General features: G+C 37.9%; 1 protein-coding gene across 2 annotated transcripts in view; it reads right to left on the bottom strand.

Moving 5' to 3' along the window:
* The window catches only part of dnt (tyrosine-protein kinase Dnt), a 440,132-nt gene that overhangs the window by 24,059 nt on the left and 394,411 nt on the right, over positions 1-21,662 (bottom strand). The window lies entirely within an intron of this gene.

Genomic DNA, 21,662 nt, shown 5'->3' with positions numbered 1-21,662 from the left:
CAACAACAATGCCAAAAATTTAATGGAACGCTGTTAGTCAGCATCAGCATTTACGGAAATGTCGAAAATTTTCAGCAATCTAATTGGACAAACTTTATCATTCAATTTGATTGCCGTATCAGACGCCGATCAGAAGTAAAACTCTTCAAGACATGTTAAAATATATATTTTCATTGGGTTGGGTCAAATATAAGCAACTATTTTTTATACCTTTCATTCAAATGAAATGGTATATTGGGAACATTTTTTTATTTCGGGCCACCTAAACAACTTTTTCTTGGATAACTTAAATAGTTACCTTATTTGGCGAATCTGAAAATTGTAAATCTTTATAGTAGAAGAGATAGACCCACAAATAATTATACCGAAATGATTAGGATCACGGTTTGAGAGCATACATCGTTGTCTGAAAAAATGTTTGAAATCGGTCGTATATACAGCATACATATATATCCCATACAGCCAATTGTTCATATAAGGAGATTTTCGCCATTTCGCCAAATTCTGAAGAGGATTCACGAAAAGAGAATCAGCGACTTCAAACAAACCTTTGTATGCTGCTATATATAAATTTAAGTTCCCTGTAAAGTCAATAAGGCTTTGAAAAATAACGTTGAGGAGCACCACCAGCTCCATAAGGATTGGGAAGGAGCTCTTCGAGCCATTCGAAATCAAATGAGGCTTCAGACAAGGCGACTTCCTTTCGTCCGTTTTCTTTAACCCTATGCTGGAGAAGATAATTCCAGCAGCAGAACTCACCCGCGATGGTATAATCTATTATAGGGGCGTACAATTGCTGGCGTATGCTGGTGATATCGATAACTTTAGCCTTGACAATTGTGACGTGAGTTCTGCCCTCTCTGGATTCGATAAAGAAGCAAAAAAGTATGTCTTGCGGTAAATATGGACACGTTGAAGTACTTGCTGTCATGCAAGAAAGAATCGGCGCGTTCGCGCCTTGGCAACTGCATCACTCTTGAGGGACAGTGAAGTTCGCCTAACTGGGAACCAACATTACCTTCCTCGACGAACAAAAATCACGCTCTACAACTCGCTCATCATAATTCCCCTGATGCATAGCTCGGAATCATGGACGGTGAGAAGATGAGATGTCTCTTGGAGTGTTCGGGAGAAAGGTTCTCCGGAAGATTTATGGCTATGTCCGTGATGCCGACGCAAGTATGGAGGGAAGTGTAATGAAGAGCTATATGATCTTTGCACATGTATGAAAATCATGCAGCGAATAAAAGCCCAAAGCATACACTGAAAGAAAAAGACTGGTAAAATCAACCGAAATACGGGTCAATTCAACCGAAATTTCTGTCAACTTTTATCCATCGCAACAAGATGTTGAATCAACTGTGCACAAATCGTTGATTCGTAATTGACCGGTTTAGAAGTCAAATGAACAAAAAAAGTTGTTGCGGCAGCTTTCTATGTTTAAAATACCTATGTTGTAGAGCTGCAAAAGTATCGATATTCGGCATACTCGATATTTTCGATATTTAAGAGGGAGGGTATCGCGATATGTATCGAATCTTTTGTTATAGTGAAAAGCGCTTACTCAATTTCAAAGCAATATCAGGTATATATCAGACATTTATGTAAATACCGCGATGGTAGCTTATACAGCGAAGCGAGGGTATATGCAAAGTTACGACACCCTTTGTAATCCACGATGGGAAAAGTTCGAACGTCTGCAGTGGCTAAAACCCAGTAGGGTGCTGGCAAAAGCCGTTTACGTGATGATGGATCTTCATATGTTTTTTCATATAAAAATTATTCTTATTTGGCGAGCTATGTGAATCTAAATTTGCAGTTGTATGCGATCGTTCTAGATGGTGAAACAAATTGGACGTATTACCACTAGTTGTATAACATTTTTTGCAATAGTATTACTGATTTTGTCAAAATCGGTCCAAATGCTTGACTTTGTACTTCGTAGCTTTTTGGCAACACAATTTTCGTCTTCAAACTCAATGATGTCTTCTGTTGCGTGTATATCTGCATATACGAATACATGTATATATGTGTATATAATGTGTAAAAAATAACGTAACTTTCACATTGAACTTTTGTAAGAATTTTTCAATATTCAGAGCCACCAACTTGTTAGGTATTCATCTAAAATAAACACAAATCTGACATAATGTATGCAATTTTATTTATTCATGTTTTATTTGTCTTACCAAAGTTTTAGACGCTGGTAATTCTGCCGCTAGAAAAAGGGATAAGAAATGGGAATAAAGTACTCGATATTTAGAAAAAAAACATCGATAATCGCACCACGAACTTGTTATCGATGTATCGATTTTCAATTCTTTCAGTTGCAGCTCAGCTTCTTCTCTTGTAAATTATAGAAAAGTAAAGAATCTAATCGCAGGAAGGTAATTCACCACTGGAGTAACTTTACATGTAATTCGGCAAGTTTAATTTTCGTAACACTTTAAGTTGAAACGATTCCAAAACAACTCAAACTTTTATTTTGTCGGAAACATCAACATTAAAAACGGATGTTTTTTTATTATCTCACTAGCAGACCCGGCAGACGTTGTTCTCCCCTAAACTTGGTCTATCTGTATATATTTTAATAAGCTGTTTCCGCCTAACTCTGCCCTCGCCCCTCTACACTTTTTCCTAATCCATGTATTCACTCCACCCTCCGTATTTTTCGCTTCATCTATCTCCATCTTCGTCTCATTCTATCTCTTTCTCAGTCTCCTTCTCTATTTTCTCTTCTCTCAAGTTTTTCTCATTCTTCTTCATATCTTATTGCCAGTCCCAGAGGGTGGTATGTATTTTGTTCCAGTCCCACTCCGAGTCTCAGCCTCAGTTCCAGTCCTAGTCCTAATCTCAGTCCCAGTCCGTCTCTGGTCTACTTCACGGAAAAAAGCATCGTAAATATATATATAATATAGGCATATTTATATACCAAATTTCAGGCAAATTAAATGGGACGTATGTATGTGTGTATTAATTCATGTCTTTATTTCGCTTCACATGCATATTTGTCTGTTTTGCCAGGTTGATGCAACTAAATCGAATATCACAATGAAAATTACTTTAAAGCTCTCAGCAAAAGATTCTGGGTGTATCCGGGTCCATGTTTTGGCCTATATCTCGACACCCTAGTCACCCAGCGATGTAAAACTTACTCTGTACTAAAGCATACAGCAACAGCTTCAATTTGATACCCATAATGTAAAAACACATTCGTGGTGTATCCGGGTCCATGTTTTGGCCTATATCTCGAGACCATAGTCACCAATAGGTATGAAAATTACCCTGTACTAAAGCACTCATCAACAGCTTCAATTTCAATTTGATACCCATAATGTAAAAACACTATCTAGGCGTTCACGGGCCCACGTTTTGGCCTATATCTCGAGACCCTAGTCATCCAGGGGTATGAAAATTACCCTCCACTAAAGCACCCATCAACAGCTTTCATTTGTTATCCATATTCTATAAACACATTCTAGGGGTACCACGTTTTGGCCTATATCTCGAGACCCTAGTCACCTAGGGGTATGAAAATTACCCTGTACTAAAGCACTCATCAACAGCTTTCATTTGATAACCATATCCTATAAACACATTCTAGGAGTACTCGGGTCCACGCTTTGGCCTATATATCGAGACCCTAGTCACCCAGGGGTATGAAAATTATCCTTTACTAAAGCACTCATCAACAGCTTTCATTTGATATCCATATTCTAGGGGTTCCCGGGTCCACGTTTTGGCCTATATCTCGAGACCCTGTGCGTCGATCCTGAATTTTGCTGCAAAACTCACGGACCCCCAGACATTTGCGTGGAAATCGGTTCGTGCGTTCTGGAGTTATAGCGTCAGGAAGGAAAACCCGACTTATTTTTAAATTATAGATTAGATTCGTTCGCGTGAGTGAAAATTCATAAAAACTTGAACAAAATGTTACTAACTTTGGAAAAAGACTGTTCTTTCAAGCAAAACTTTTGCAACAAGAGGGCGCAATTTTGCATTTCGTTTGGACGAGAAGTTGCAAAATTGTACCCGATAAATAGGTGTCCTGGTATATCATAATTTTTTGCACAGTAAATTCAAAAAAGGTTTTTTCGTTTTGTATTGATAACTGAAAAACTAGTTTTTTATTGTTTTTCAATTTTATTTGTTTTTTCGATTTGATGGTTTTCTTATTTTGGTGTTTTTTTTAAAGTGGCACCATCGTAATAAGTACAAAGTAGAGAGCGCAGTGAGCGTAAAATTCTCTTTGAAATTTGCTCATGTGTTGACAGCAGTGCACGGACTTTTAAAAAGAGAATATTGGTAGACGAAAAATTAAACAATGGTAGAAGTTGGTAGATTTTTTTTTTTTCAAGAAAACAATAGCTACATTTTATATTTGTACAAAACAATTCTATTTTATTGTAAAACACATATATGTAATACTCCTATATTGCTAATAGAAAATGCTCGCAATGTGTTTTGAATTCGAAATCAAAACAAGACAGCCTATAAAATTTTTGTGATTGTAGCAGCATAAGTGTGACAAGAAAAAAATTAAGTTTAGGTATATTGGATTATTGAATACAAAACAAAAACGTTTAAACAGCAATATATCGGCACTCTGATGTAGCCTTTTGTAGCAATATAGGAGTATTACATATGTGGTAAAACAAATAAAGCACATTTCACGAAAATAACACTTTAAAAAAAATGTAAACAAAACAAAAAATTCATGTAAATTTGTATATACATAGCTTATGCCTATATCATACTTGCTTTTTTCCTTTATTTTGAGCTTGAAATACTGAGGAAACTTTACCGATACGTCTCATTACAACAAACATTTTCCAATGTACCAGTATTTTTCTGCCACAAAATAACCGACTTTGGCATGTTATCGTTTACTTAAAACTTTTTTATTTTCGTTCAAAATTATTCATAAAAAACTGATGAAAATATCGCAGAAAAATATTTGCGAGCTCATTTACTACATTTCTTTCATAAACAAATTTATTTCTTGTTTGAATTTGTGCACAAATTTTTCAAAATAAAAACCGAATTTCATCAAAAAAAAATTGTCAGAAAACAACAAAAGAAAAATCAAGTTCCATATGGGTTTTATTAAATATAAGGAACAAAATGACCTTCTACAAAGTCACATTTTTTATAAAATCTTATTAATTTAATTGGAGGCTGAAATAAAGTCCGTCCGATACAATACTCTTTTATTAACATTTGATTGTAAATGCTTGAAATTTTTAATCCATTACGCTTGGCGGTTTTTAAGTCGTTCATTATAGAGAACTACCTTTCTGTGGCTGCACTACTGTGAGGTAATATTGCTAAGGAGAACATTTATTCACTCAAATTTTCTTTTAGAAGACTCTTTTCAGTTCCCAATTTTATCCATCCTTTAAGAATATCGTCGAAAAATATATTTTCTATTATGTCCTTATCATATAACATTAATTGGAAGAGAAGCTCGGCCTAAAATCTCTTCGGGGGTTATCGCGCCTTACATTTATTTTTTATTTATAACATTAATGACCGCCATTCGTTGTTAAGAATTTCCATGGAAGTCTTCTGAAATGGAAAAGCTTTAAGTAAGGGAACAATCGTTGTCATTTGACTAGAATTAATATTTTTTTTCATCAACATTTTCCAAAAGGGGTAATTTTTCGTCTTCGAAATTGAATCGTTTCTTAATTTCCTTACGAAGGCAAATGTTGGTAGATTTTTGGGCTTTGGTGGTAGAAGTGGTAGAAAATTAAAATGGGCTAAAAAGTTGGTAGATCTACCAATAAAGTGGTAAAGTCCGTGCACTGATTGGCAGTTGATCGCCGTTGAAATGACCTGCAATATCAGTTGTGTTAACAGAAAAATCAGTTAGATTGATTAGGAATCTGTCAATTTTACAAAATTTTGTTAACTTAAGAGCGACAATTTCTCCTCTGTTGAAATGACTAAACTAATTTGTTCGCTTGACAAAGAACTAGGTCGAATTAACCATAATTCGATCAATTTCACCGAATCTCTGTTAAGTCAAGAACAACAGAACCGATTTGTTGTTTTTACTAGCACCATTTCTTTCAGTGTACGTTGCGTTATGAATGAAGGCGCTTCGGGCAAGAAAGTATTTCAACCAACCCCATCATTTCGAAGCAGAAAAAGGCATTCCCCTTCTGAGTTGGAAGAGGTAGGTGGAGGAGGACTTGACCTATCTTGGTCAATTGGTGTCAGCTATCGTGAAACAGGCATAGCTCACGCGACTTGTGACGAAACGGAAAAAATCGGTTAGACCGTTCAGCGCCAATTAATGGTGATGGTCGAAACAGGCGATCAATATGTATAAATAATTGCATTTTGATATTTAAATTAATTTTAGAACTAAATTAAGGTTGGTTTTTATTCTAATCTGATATTTGCTAACACTTAATATTCCAATCAGATTGTGAAAAATATAAAAATGTTCCTCCTGTACAATTTGCGCTTACGTTATTTTTGCGGGACGGTCTCTATATGTTTGAGTATATATTGTATATGTACATCTACACACAGGGCAAAATACCCTAATAGACTTTTAAATATTTTCACTTGCCATAAAGAATTCACACCAACCAGATGGTGTTTTCACACAATCATATACTTTTATATAGTACACATCTATCTATATACGTGACACCTACAGACATACTATCTGTAATACATAACATGGGCTACATTCGAGTTAACTGCAGCTTTGCACTAGCTAAAATATTGCAAACTTTCTATTTCATCCTAAGGAAATACTATAATGAAAACAGACTTGAAACACTTTCGCCGCACTTACATATATAACTTTCACTTCCCAACAAACAAACATTTCTTCAACCTTTAAAAAATGTATAGTTCTCAAGTAGATATCCAACATTTATTTTAAAAGAATTGAATAGAATAAAACAAATAACAACTAAGGGTACACAAGCTCGAGTGTAACCGATCATTATATTCTCAGCTGAGAGCTTCCATAGTACAGTCCGTTAAGTTTATTTTTTTGACACCAAGTATTATGTTTATGTGTTTATTAAAATGTCCTGCTCAATTTTGTCACCAAATTTTCACTTTATAAAAAAAAAAGCAAAATCAGTAGACATAGTTTTTTCACGATAGGTCAATTCTTCTTCCAGTTATGGCTCCCGAAAGGTAGAAGAATAATTGGAAAAGCAAATATATTTTTTATTGATTAATATTCTTGTTATAAATACACTTTGATAAAAGTAAAATAGACCTGATATAAAGTTGGGTTTCGTAAAAATATTCCCCTGCTTGTTTTATTTAAATTTCAGTCCAAATAGAGAATCACAACTTAATACAAGTTGAGAACTATCTTTTTCTCAACCTGAGAAACAATTATCTATTGCCATATAAAAAAATCCTTTCTTGTTTAGAAAGTAAGTTCTTCTTCAAATTGGCTTATGCTTCAAAGTTTACTGGGTTCCTATTAGCTGCATGGCTATGTGCTTATATATAAGTATTTATAAACATAGATATGTATCTACTTCTATTACCTCATACATTTATTGCATGCCAACTATCTGCTCTCCTAACAAAATTTCTAACAAACTAATTAAAAATATTTTATTCTACACGGCGATTACAGTTCGCGAATATGACCACAACGCAACGGGTCTCTACAGAATGTCTACAGATAGTAAATTTTCTGTCATTTATTTGCTTTCTCATAAGGATTTAGTGATACACTTTCGCTTAGAGCGCCTTGTAGAGAAAGCTAATCATAAACCAAAATTGGAAGATGTAATTTTGTTGAGGCGCCCGTGATATAAAGCTATTGTGCTGACTATCTATATCGAAGTCCCAGTTCCAAGTGAAGATACAACTAACGTCAAACAAACTGCACGAGTGTATTTCTACCACGAAAGACTTCATAAGAAAACAAGGGAGGGTGTCAAAGTTCGGGTGTAACCGAACGCTATATACTTAGCGTGAGTTTCAATTGTATAATCCACTACAGATAAATTACTTTTTCTAAATGTGTTACGAGAGATTTAGTTTTTTTCAGGCTCTAGTGATGCTTGATCAGAATAGGGGCGTGGCACTTCCCAGTAAAAGAAAAGTATCATTGATACAAAACTATTTTTGGCTAAGATATAGCTTATTATTCTAGTCTACGACCCTTTTAAATACCCTTTTTTCACATAAAAGTGGGCGTGGTCTTTAACCGATCCCGTCCATTTTTACTAAAAATATTTCCTGCTGTAAGGAAAGTATGTATTCCCAATTTTACTACATTGAAAATTGCATAGTCAAAAAAGGTGAAGTACCACGCCCATTTTCAAAAATTTTAATATGTTCTAACTTTTTGTTATAATTCCATTAAGAAAGTAAAACAACATTGATATCACGCTCTTTTTCGCAAAGGTATAGCTTATTATATTCGTCCACGACTCTTTTAAAAGTCCTTTATACAAATAAGGGCGTGGTTCTTAAGAGATCTCGTCCATTTTTTCTAGATATAACTCCTGCTGTAAGGAAAATACATATGTGTACCCAATCCTATTACGATCCGTTAACTTTACTTCGTACTATGGCGCCCGAAACATAGAAAATTTCTTGGTCATAAAACGGGCGGTGCCAAGCCCATTTTCAAAAATTTTGATTTTTCCTTTTTCTAGTTGTAATTCCACTTGGGAATAGAAACACTATTGCCAAATATATAGCTTTGTAACTTAGCGTTACAATAACGTAACCCCCTGTATTTCCTTATTCACTTAAACCTGAACCTCCCTGCACGTATTTTCTATAGCATAGCCAATAACCACTTGTACTTATTCTTTTATAGCATAGTCAACAACCACTGATAGCAAACAAATGAAAATCACAATAATGGTGTGTTGACTTCTCAACCAGTTTGCGGTACCACCCATATAAACAGCGAATTTGCATTTTTGCAATTCAGTCCTCGCAGGTGAGCCAGCGGGAGTGGTTGTCTTTTTAAAGACAAAATTGCCACTCCGGCTAGCCAGCTGAGTGGAAGGGGCGCTGTAATGGCGCGGGTCACCCTTCACCGAGGTAAGGACGAGCGGGGCAGATGCCTTTGTGCTATTGCCACCCGTCGCCCCCCTGGGTGTTGAGCGGTCCGACGCCTTGATGACCATGTCACCCCTCCCCCTCAGCTCTGGCTTCGGCCAGCTGAGTGGAAGCGGCGCTGTCATGGCGCGGGTCACCCTTCACCAGGTAAGGACGAGCGGGGCGGATGCCTTTGTGCTATTGCCACCCGTCGCCCCCTGGATGTTGAGAGGCTCGACGTCTTAATGACTATATCACCCCCTCCCCCTTAGCTCTAGCTTCGGCTAGTTGAGTGGAAGGGGCGCCGTCATGGCACGGGTCACCCTTCACCCGGGTAAGGACGAGCGAGGCGGATGCCTTTGTGCTATTGCCACCCGTCGCCCCCCGGGTGTTGAACGGCCCGACGCCTTAATGACTATACCCCACTCCCCCTCAGCTCTGGCTTCGGCCCTGAGCCGATGCGTGCGAATAAGGGGCTACCGCTGTGCCGTTAGGGTGCACTTCCCTTCCGCGCACGGATCGATCCACGGTGTATCGGCTGCTACAGCCCCGCCCCTCTTACGCACCTTCTATTAGCGTGCAAGTAGGGAGGCGGGGGTGTCCAGCGGTGAAACCAGCACTAATGAGTCCCGGCAGTCTCTTCCCCAGGTGACCGACCCCGCGGACTACCAATCCTGCCGAAGACTACCGATCAATTCGATCCTACCGACCAATACAAGACTGCCGGTACGCCCATCCTACCCCGCTCGGAACACGCAGCCGCTGTCCAGGTAAACCCCGTCGCCAGCCTACTTCCTCTCTCTCCCCGGCCCTGGTACGCGTTCCGTAGCCCACCGCCGCTGCATCCGTCACGCCGCTGCATCCGTCACGCCGCTGCTACGACGACCGTTGGCCGCTTGCCATCCTACCGCCGTGCTGGTGCCGCCGCTGCTACACCAACCGCTGGCTGCTTGCCACCCTATCGCCGTTAAGCCGCTGCATCCTTCGCGCCGCTGCATCCGTCACGCCGCTGCTACGACCATCGTTGGCCGTGCACCATCCCACTGCCGTTAAGCCGCTGCATCCGTCCCGCCGCTGCTACGACGACCGTTGGCCGTCCGCCAGCCTACCGTCGTTAAGCCGCTGCTTCTATCCCGCTGCTGCTTCCGTACCAATCCGCCCGTTCATCCGTCCTACCTAACCTCCTCTATTCCAACGACCGTTAGCCGCCGCTCCGCCCCTCGCCATCTTGCGACGGAAAGCTGCTGCCCGTCTAATATCTCCAGCCGTGTGTGCGTGTGTTCGTAACACATAAATATTGTGTATTTATTCAGTAGGGGTTTGTGGGACCTTTACTGGACCCCAGCCTTAGACAAAACCCACCTCATAGCTTATTTTATGCATCCACGCCCTTTTTAAAAATCTTTTATTTCATCATTTTAAATAAGGATGGGAGATGAGTGCCAAAGAACCCATATACCAAATTTCAATAACATATCTCAATATTTACTATCGTGTGCACAAGCAGACGGACGGACGGGCATGGCTAAATCAATTCCTTTTTTCATCCTGAGCATTTTGATATATGGAAGTCTATATTTATCTGGATTCGTTTATGCCGTTACGGTCTACCGTTATGTTACCAAAGTTAATATACTCTATGCGCAAAGCAAGCTGAGTATAAAAAATAGTCTTGTCTTAGCAAATTTTGTTCGTAGTCGGTATAAAACATGAATTTGTAAGAAAAACTTTGAAATAAAAGCAAAGTTTTAATCTACTTGGTGATACCTCGCGCCATATTAATAATAAATTAAATAAAAAAGAGACACGATATACCTCAGAAGAAATTTAGCCCGAGCTTCTCTTCCAACTACACGATTTATGCCAACTCCGAACGACATCAGCAAGGCAGCTTAATTTACTCTGAGAAGCTTTTCATGGCAGAAATACTATGGGAGTGTTTACCGAATTACTGCCGAAGGGCTACCTAGTTTAGAAAACCTTTTCCGAATTATTTATGTTACTCTTCCCGGGACTTGAATATTGGATCTTTGGTGTGGCAGGCAAGCACGCTACCACCACATCACGGCGGACGCCAAATTACTATTATTAATATTAAATTTTTCGAATCAGCAATTTTTTTGCAATATGAAACATGTTTTTGTTCGATAAGTAATAAATTTGTGTTAAATACATATGAAAAGTTGGAATTGGATTTGATGGGATATAAGTCGCACATCCAAATGATATGCCATGGTGTGGAGGTAGTGTGCTCGAACTCCGAAAAGAAAGTTCTAGCTCGGCCTAAAACTTTTCAGAGATAGGTATATCGTACCAAGTTATCATATATATTTATTAAATACTGTGAGGTAGATGTGAAAGCTAAAAAACCCGTTTATTTATTCATGCTTGCAATTATGTTCTAAACTCTTGGTACATAATTTTTTTCAACCATCAAATAAACCTTTGAGATACTATTTAGATCATACATATCGGGCTTTACTTTGAATTCGATGAAGCGGGTGCAAGCGGAGGCTGCGAAAATATTATGATAGAGTACCGGTAAATGGTAATTAGAAAACAAGTAAGGAAGGCTATTTTCGGGTGTAACCGAACATTACATACTCAGTTGAGAGCTATGGAGACAAAATAAGGAAAATCACCATGTAGGAAAATGAACCTAGGGTAACCCTGGAATGTGGTTGTATGACATGTGTATCAAATGGAAGGTATTAAAGAGTATTTTAAGAGAGAGTAGGCCATAGTTCTATGGATGGACGCCATTTAGGGATATCGCCATAAAGGTGGACCAGGGGTGACTCTAGAATTTGTTTGTACGATATGGGTATCAAATGAAAGGTGTTAATGAGTATATTCAAAGGGAGTGATCATTAGTTCCATAGGTGGACGCCGTTTAGAGATATCGCCATAAAGGTGGACCAGGGGTGACTCTAGAATGTGTTTGTACGATATGTATCAAATGAAAGGTGGTAATGAGTATTTTAAAAGGGAGTAATCCTTAGTTCTATAGGTGGAAGCCTTTTCGAGATATCGCCATAAAGGTGGACCAAGGGTGACTCTAGAATGTTTGTACGATATGGGTATCAAACGAAAGGTGTTACTGAGCATTTTAAGAGGGAGTGGGCATTAGGTCTATAGGTGGACGCCTTTTCGAGATGTTGCCATTAGGGTGGGCCAGGGGTGATTCTAGAATGTTTGTACGATATGGGTATCAAACGAAAGGTGTTACTGAGCATTTTAAAAGGGAGTGGACATTAGGTCTATAGGTGGACGCCTTTTCAAAATATCGCCATTACGGTGGGCCAGGGGTGACTCTAGAATGTGTTTGTATGATATGGGTATCAAATGAAAGGTGGTAATGAGTATTTTAAAAGGGAGTAATCCTTAGTTCTATAGGTGGAAGCCTTTTCGAGATATCGCCATAAAGGTGGACCAAGGGTGACTCTAGAATGTTTGTACGATATGGGTATCAAACGAAAGGTGTTACTGAGCATTTTAAGAGGGAGTGGGCATTAGGTCTATAGGTGGACGCCTTTTCGAGATATCGCCATTAGAGTGGGCAGAGGTGACTCTAGAATGTGTTTGTACGATATGGGTATCAATTGAAAGGTGGTAATGAGTATTTTAAAAGGGAGTAATCCTTAGTTCTATAGGTGGACGCCTTTTCGAGATATCGCCATAAAGGTGGACCAAGGCTATCAAACGAAAGGGGAGTGGGCATTAGGTCTATAGGTGGGCGCCTTTTCGAGATATCGCCAATAGGGTGGGCCAGGGTGACTCTAGAATGTGTTTGTACTATATGGGTATCAAATGAAAGGTGGTAATGAGTATTTTAAAAGGGAGTAATCCTTAGTTCTATAGGTGGACGCCTTTTCGAGATATCGCCATAAAGGTGGACCAAGAGTGACTCTAGAATGTTTGTGCGATATGCGTATCAAACGAAAGGTGTTACTGAGCATTTTAAGAGGGAGTGGGCAATAGGTCTATAGGTGGACGCCTTTTCGAGATATCGCCATTAGGGTGGGCCAGGGGTGACTCTAGAATGTTAGTACGATATGTGTATCAAACGAAAGGTGTTACTGAGCATTTTAGGAGGGAGTGGGCATTAGGTCTATAGGTGGACGCATTTTCGAGATATCGCCATTAGGGTGGGCCAGGGATGACTCTAGAATGTTTGTACGATATGGGTATCAAACGAAAGGTGTTACTGAGCATTTTAAGAGGGAGTGGGCATTAGATATCGCCATTAGGGTGGGCCAGGGGTGACTCTAGAATGTTTGTGCGATATAGGTATCAAACGAAAGGTGTTACTTAGCATTTTAAGAGGGAGTGGGCATTAGGGGTATATGTGGACGCCTTTTCGAGATATCGCCATTAGGGTGGGCCAGGGGTGACTCCAGAATGTGTTTATACGATATGGATATCAAATTAAAGATATTAATGAGGGTTTTAAAAACGAGTGGCCCTTAGATGTATATGTGAAGGCGTTTTCGCGATATCGACCAAAATGTGGACCAGGTGATCCAGAAAATCATCTGTCGGGTACTGTCAATTTATTTATATATGCAATACCACTAACAGTATTCCTGCCAAGATTCCAAGGGCTGTTGATTTCGCCTTGTAGAACTTTTTCATTTCCTTCTACTTAATATGGTAGGTGTCACACCCATTTTACAAAGTTTTTTCCAAAGTTATATTTTGCGTCAATAAACCAATCCAATTACCATGTTTCATCCCTTTTTTCGTATTTGGTATAGAATTATGGCATTTTTTTCATTTTTCGTAATTTTCGATATCGATAAAGTGGGCGTGGTTATGGTCGGATTTCGGCCATTTTTTATACCAAGATAAAGTGAGTTCAGATAAGTACGTGGACTAAGTTTAGTAAAGATATATCGGTTTTTGCTGAAGTTATTGTGTTAACGGCCGAGCGGAAGGCCAGACGGATGACTGTGTATAAAAATTGGGCGTGGCTTCAACCGATTTCGCCCAGTTTCACAGAAAACAGTTACCGTCATAGAATCTATGCCCCTACCAATTTTAAGAAGGATTGGTAAATTTTTGTTCGACTTATGGCATTAAAAGTATTCTAGACAAACTAAATGAAAATGGGCGGAGCCACGCCCATTTTGAAATTTTCTTTTATTTTTGTATTTTGTTGCATCATATCATTACTGGAGTTGAATTTTGACTTAATTTACTTATATACAGTAAAGATATTAAATTTTTTGTTAAAATTTGAATTAAAAAAATTTTTTTTTTTAAAAGTGGGCGTGTTCTTCATCCAATTTTGCTAATTTTTATTTAGCACATATATAGTAATAGTAGTAACGTTCCTGCCAAATTTTATCATGATATCTTCAACGACTGCCAAATTACAGCTTGCAAAACTTTTAAATTACCTTCTTGTAAAAGTAGGCGTTGCCACGCCCACTGCCCAAAATCTTACTAATTTTCTATTCTGCGTCATAACGTCAACCCATCTACCAAGTTGCATCGCTTTATCCGTCTTTGGCAATGAATTATCGCTTTTTTTCGGTTTTTCGAAATTTTCGATATCGAAAAAATGGGCGTGCTTATAGTCCGATATCGTTCATTTTAAATAGCGATTTGAGATGAGTGCCCAGGAATCTACATACCAAATTTCATCAAGACATCTCAAAATTTACTCAAGTTATCGTGTTAACGGGCAGACGGACGGACGGACATGGCTCAATCAAATATTTTTTCGATACTGATGATTTTGATATATGGAAGTCTATATCTATCTCGATTCCTTTATACCTGTACAACCAACCGTTATCCAATCAAACTTAATATACTCTGTGAGCTCTGCTCAACTGAGTATAAAAATACACTATTTCGAAGAACATCACTTACGCTGCGTTTTCTTTCTCTACAGGGTATTTTCCCTGTCCTACAAATATATGAATGTTATTAATTCAATTCGTCCTCAAATATGTACTTTATCTGCCTGCATATTACAGGCACACAATTTGAAATTGTAATAAAATTATTTTAAAGCTCGTGCAGACTGTCAAGGCAAGCCTTTGTTATTATTTCATAACTCTAAATAAACAGTAAAATCTTAGTTTTACACCTGTTTTTTGCAATTAATTGTTAGGATTTATTAAAATTATTATCTTAGTATATAAAAAACAATTAAACAACCTGCTTATCAATAAAAAATATTATAGCGAATGATATCAAGTATAGCACATCACCAGGCCCGCCGAGAGGATGGTGGGGGGGCGGACGTTTCTGAGGGGGCCCGCGATTTAGAGGTACTATGACATTTTATTTAATTCAGGAGAGTCTTTAGTTGTGTAGAGGGTAATTTTCATACCCCTGGGTGACTAGGGTCTCGAGATATAGGCCAAAACGTGGGCCAGTGAATGCCTAGACAGTGATTATACAATATGGATATCAAATGAAAGCTGTTGATGAGTGCTTTAGTACAGAGTAATATATTATCCAGAGACGGACTGGGACTGGGATTAGGACTAGGACTGGGACTGAGATTCGGAGTGGGACTGCGACTGGGACTGGAATAACATACATACCACCCTCTGGGACAGGCAATAAGGGACGCAGAAGAATGAGAAGAAATTGAGAGAAGAGAAAAGAGAGAAGGAGATTGAGAAAGAGATAGAATGAGACGAAGATGGAGATAGATGAAGCGAAAAAGACGGAGAGAGGAGTGAATAAAAGGATTAGGAAAAATTGAAGAGGGGGGAGGGCAGAATCAGACGCAAAAAGCTTATTAAAACGTATGCAGATAGGCCAAATTTAGGGTAGGACAACGTCTGCCGAGTCTTCTAGTTGTAAGATAAATTTCTTTAAATAACGACGACTTCACGATCTGCTCGAAATAAGTCAGTTCAGAGTTTTTTTGCATTTGACATTGGAAACTTTGCAATAGCAGATATAAGCTACGGATTGTGAACCATTCAAAAAATTTTATTTTCAAATTTTGTTTTGCAGGCATTGTGTTTTGAGTAGACGAAATATCTGCGCGTAATATGAAAAATGAGAAGTTACTTTAAAATTGATCTCAAAACACCAAATTTCCAAATTCTTATATAAATATTTCGATCCGTGCGCCACCAAACGGAATTTTTTTCTCCTATCTTTTTCTTAAATTTTCTCGGCGTCTTATCCTATCTGAGAAGTTTTACATTTGTAGCTCAATGAGAACTTAAATAAAAATCAATCCCAAATTCCCTCCGTTTTGTACGATTTTTCCAAATATCTCATCCCGTGGGCCCCCTACCGAATCTTTTTGTATCTCGTCATCGGCTACCATCGACCTCTGAATTAAGTTTAAAGTTCGCTTCTATCTCATCGAGAAGTTACTTTAAAGCGGGTTTGAAAATTTTCCAATTCTTATCTAATTATTTCGACCCGTGCGCCACCTAACGGATTTTTTTTCTTTCGTTGCATTGTCACGGTGTTCTAACCTATGTCTAAAGTTTCACGTTTGTAGCTCAATGAGAAGTTACTTAAAAATCGATTGCAAGATTTGTATAAAAAGCGGACAAACATTCAACCGACCTAATATAACGGAAGTAAAATGGCTTTCATCGGTGAGTATCATTCTACAGCCACTGCAGTTGAAAATGTGACTGGACCCTATTTCAGTACTGATTGAAACGAAAAGGGACTAGTCTTCATATATTCCCATATGGGTACAAGGGGGATTGGCCCTATCGATCCCTTTCGGGCATAAATGGGTACAATTAGTCTCTTCATAGGACATGCTCAAACAAAGGGGAACAGTTCAACTCATATAAAGAGATCAAAACTGGCAATGGTCGCATACTCCATTGCGATTCATACCGGATTCATCATAGACTAATCACATTTTTTGCAGGGTAATTACTCACACATATACATGCATATAATTAGAAGAATGAAATGAAAAATAAATAAACAACTGTACTAGAAGGCTGTTCGTGAAAAGTCTAGACCCTGGAAGAAACAGGCGACTGATAGTATAAAAGCAGCGCAAGCTGAGGAAAAATGAATCAGTTTGATTTTAAACACAATAAGTAAAGTACGCGAGTAATTGTGAAGTACTACTACCATAGTAGTGTTGTAAATAAAGACCATTTTGCTTTACTAAATATTTGAGTTATTTATACGACAGTTCAACGACTCGGACTATAACAGAAGGTGCAGAGTATACAGGGATTTACAAAAAATTCGGTACAATATGTTATTAATAAGCAAAGTTGCTGTGAGATTAGTCTTAAATCAAGGAATATATTACTGAAGAACTAATAGGACTCCCAGCAGGTTAGGCGCTTAGACTATACGCGCAGCAATTATGCTTGTCACCTACCCGTGGTGAATCCTGTTTCCTTAGGTGGCAACCTCAAGATGCTCATAGACCTATAGGGTGGGAAGGCGGAATGACCTAGAAGGTTCAATGTGGTCATACTAAACCGCTCCCGAGATGGTCGGTCTTGTTCCTTAATGGTGCTTGTGGCCGGAGCGTACCGGATGTATTTCCGGCAAAGAACCAACAACATCTATAACAAAAAACCCTCGGGTAGTGTCTTTATCGCTACAACAATAACAACAGCAACTGTAAAGATCACTATTTAATTGTTTTGGTCTTTTTTCACGAAAAAAGGTTTGGGGCAATTATCGGCACTTATGTGTTGGCACTAGCTCAATTACGTCTTATGTCGAATGGCATTAATGCACCAAACTTAAGAGCATGAAATATAGGCGTGTGGTGCCTTCATTACAATATATGAAAAAGGAACAACCATCGGTCACTTAGGGTCAATGAGGAAAATCGACTCTTCATAAATTATGACCTATAAAAGGTCAGTATATATAGCAAATAATATTTTTTTAATATTCATAAACATATAAAGGTACTATGTAGTTACATAATCACTTAAAGAAGTAGATACAAGGCACGTAAGCATATCCTGATACTCCACATATAGTAAGTAGGACATATTTGTATTACACATGTTATCGTTGTATCACAATATACATAAGTACATATTTAAGTATTTATTTAATATATAAAATTTTTGTGTCACGGTGTTAGAGGCTTAACTCCTCCGAAACGGCTGAACCGATTCTCATGAAATTTTGTGAGCATATTGGGTAGGTCTGAGAATCGGCCAACGTCTACCTCTTTTTGGTTACGTGCCTAGGGTCTTGCGATCAAATCGTGGACCCGGGTACCCCTAGAATGTGTTTATACAATATGGATATCAAATGAAAGCTGTTGATGAATGCTATAGTACAGGATAATTTTCATACAACTGGGAGGCTAGGGTCTCGAGACATAGCCCAAAACGTGGACCCGGGTACCCCTAGAATGTGTTTATACAATATGGATATCAAATGAAAGCTGTTGATGAGTGCTATAGTACAGGATAATTTTCATACAACTGGGAGGCTAGGGTCTCGAGACATAGCCCAAAACGTGGACCCGGGTACCCCTAGCATGTGTTTATAGAATATGGATATCAAATGAAAGCTGTTGATGAGTGCTATAGTAGAGGGTAATTTTCATACCCCTGGGTGACTAGAGTCTCGAGATATAGGCCAAAACGTGGGCCCGTGAAAGCCTAGATAGTGTTTTTACATTATGGGTATCAAATTGAAGCTGTTGATGTGTGCTATAATACAGAGTAAGTTTCACACCGCTGGGTGAATAGGTTCTCGAGATATAGGCCAAAACATGGGCCCGGATGCCCCTAGAACGTGTGTGTATTTTGGTTATGGTTATGGTTATGGTTATGGTTTATTCATTTTTTCTTCCATCGTAACATAGTAACTTAAGTTAACATCATTTAGATTGAAATATTAGAAAAAAGGTAAAGCATTCTGTAAAATATGATATAATAGTGTTGTATGCTATAACTACATAAATTATTAAATCTAATGTGTGGGGTTACATGGCCCTTAAAAAGCAATTAAAATGTGTATGTATGTATATGGCTAAATAACAAATATCAAATGAAAGATGTTGCTGAGAGCTTTAAAGTAATTTTCATTGTGATATTCGATTTAGTCGCATCAACCTGGAAAACTGATAAATAAGCATGCGAAGCCGAAATAAAGACATGAATTAAAAATACCCACATACCTATTTACACACGTCCTATTCGATTTGCCTGAAATTTGGTATATAAATTTGCCTATATTAGTATTTACGATGCTATTTTCCGGGAAGTAGACCAGAGACGGACTGTGACTGGGATTAGGACTAGGACTGGGACTGAGACTAAGACTCGGAGTGTGACTGGGACTGAGACTCGGATTGGGACTGGAACAAGATACATACCACCCTCTGGGACTGGCAATAAAATATGAAGAATAATGAGAAAAACTTGAGAGAAGAGAAAAGAGTGAAGGAGAAGGAGACTGAGAAAGAGATAGAATGAAGCGAAAAATACGGAGGGAGGAGTGAATACAAAGATTAGGAAAAAGTGTAGAGGGGCGAGGGCAGAGTTAGACGGAAAAGCTTATTAAAATGTATGCAGTTAGACCAAATTTATGGCAGAACAACGGGTGCCGGGTCTGCTAGTTTAATATATAAATTTACTACATGATGCTTGTAATAATTTATAGTAGATATTATAACTTAATACGAGGGTTGATTCTTGAGTTTTGAATTACTCCAACACCTACAAATAATTCCAATACTTAGGTGGTCTTGGGTGTAATATATTGCTACAGTTTTGAAACAATCAAGCTTATCTTTGCCTGATTCTTTCAAAAGAGGTTTGGAGCTTTTAGAGGAGCATAAATCGAATAGAACACAAGATTTTCGGGGATTAAAGTGCTTGTAAATCGCAACTATAACTTCACAGCTACATAGCTTCTCCATTACAAGTGTCTCCTTCGCAAACAGATTTGATAAGTCTGAACTTAGGCCATTTTGTACCTGGACGATACGTTAAAACTCAAAGTCAAGTCGTTGATAACACTGTGTGACACCAAATATTATCTGGGCTATTTTTCTTTTAGTTCTCGTCAAGTAGATCACGAATCGCGAAAAGAAATTTTCCAAACACTTCCAACATAAAGTAGGTGTATAACTTAGCTTTAAAGAGTCAAAAAATAAGTATTTCCAAACGATATGTATAATGATAACAAAATAATTGATATGTTTGAGTGATTACTTACACTGAAAACACAACATTTTTTCACATTTTAGGGTTTTTTGTTATTATAATGAGCTAATTTTTCTTTAAGTCGGCATAAAAGTATGATCACTATCAATTAAGCTGTAGACTATTTTCAAAAATTGTACCAAATTTTCAATAAATTTTAACAAATTTTCACACTTTTAAACAAATGGCAAAAAACTGAAGTCACGGGCTCAATCGTTACATACGATCCGTGATCGAGTGCTGTTTTTTAAATCACTTTAGCTCCGAAATGGTGCATTGAATTAATGACAGATGTGAACTAGGGACAACGCGTACTCACAAAATCCATAATGTGTTTATTATTATTTTTTTAAATAGTTGGATAGCCTTATTTGTATCGCTTGTGTTTCCGTAATCGTATGTTACGACTCCATAGCAGTTCTAAATTCACTCCGTTTTCTTTAAATAAAAAATTTATAAGTCCGTTAATTTTAGATTGATTTTACAAAATGGACTATTGTTTGCCCTGTAACATTATTTGCATAGTCATTTGAGAAATATATGAGTCCTATATAAATTAGTTTTACAAAATCACATCAAAATTTAATAAAACGCGTAAAAGCTTGAACAATTTAAGCTTTGCCGTACAAATATTCTAACATACAAAACATTTTCTTAACTACCATACATACATACCGGTGAAAAGGTTGTTTTGTCTTTATAAAACCGTTATGCAAATGTTTTTTAAGCGTATGAGTGCGCCAAGGTACCAAACCATGGCTTTTAACCCTAAGTCTAGGTTTTGTAGGTGATTGGAAAATTTACTAAAAGCCCATGAGCAAAATAGCATCAGCATCCCAGGTATTTGTACTTTTATCTTTTTAGTTTCACCGCGACTCATATAAGAGCAAGAGTGGTGCCATTAATTCAACCCCGACATATGTAACCCAGAAATAAATTTGGCCAGTCATATTAGGATAGTGCCGCTTATTGTGTTTTGTATGGTTGGAATCCATGTAAATAATAGGCAATATTTTATTATTTTTCAACCTAGAAATGTATCAGGTAATTTTCAACAAAAGAAATAGATCTTTTCTGAGCACAATAAGCAACAAACTCACGCAGTAGCCCTGTAGCCCTTGCAAATAAATATGACTATATGAAGTGGTTATGTTGGCATTAAAGTTTAATGAAAGTCATGTTGTAGAGCTTCATTTGGCGTATGATATTATGGAAATTTGTTTGCAAAGGTTGGACAAAGTGATTGGGTTGGGTTGAAAGTAAATATGATAAAGAAGAATCTAGTCAAGAAGGCACAATCGATATCCTTATCATCTGCATGCACGTCAGACAAACAATGCAACTTACTTACATATGTACGAACATGTCTACGTAGGTACATACGAATAGTCCCCTCTACTAATACATGCCAATGGGCGTATATGGGGGGTTGAGTATCAAGTCCACTAAGGCGCAGAATAA

This window comes from Eurosta solidaginis, chromosome 2, assembly GCF_040869045.1.
Source record: "Eurosta solidaginis isolate ZX-2024a chromosome 2, ASM4086904v1, whole genome shotgun sequence".
Classification (NCBI taxonomy): Eukaryota; Metazoa; Arthropoda; class Insecta; order Diptera; family Tephritidae; genus Eurosta; species Eurosta solidaginis.
Note: the sequence above shows the minus strand (reverse complement) of the source record. Positions and strands in the feature narration are given on the sequence as shown.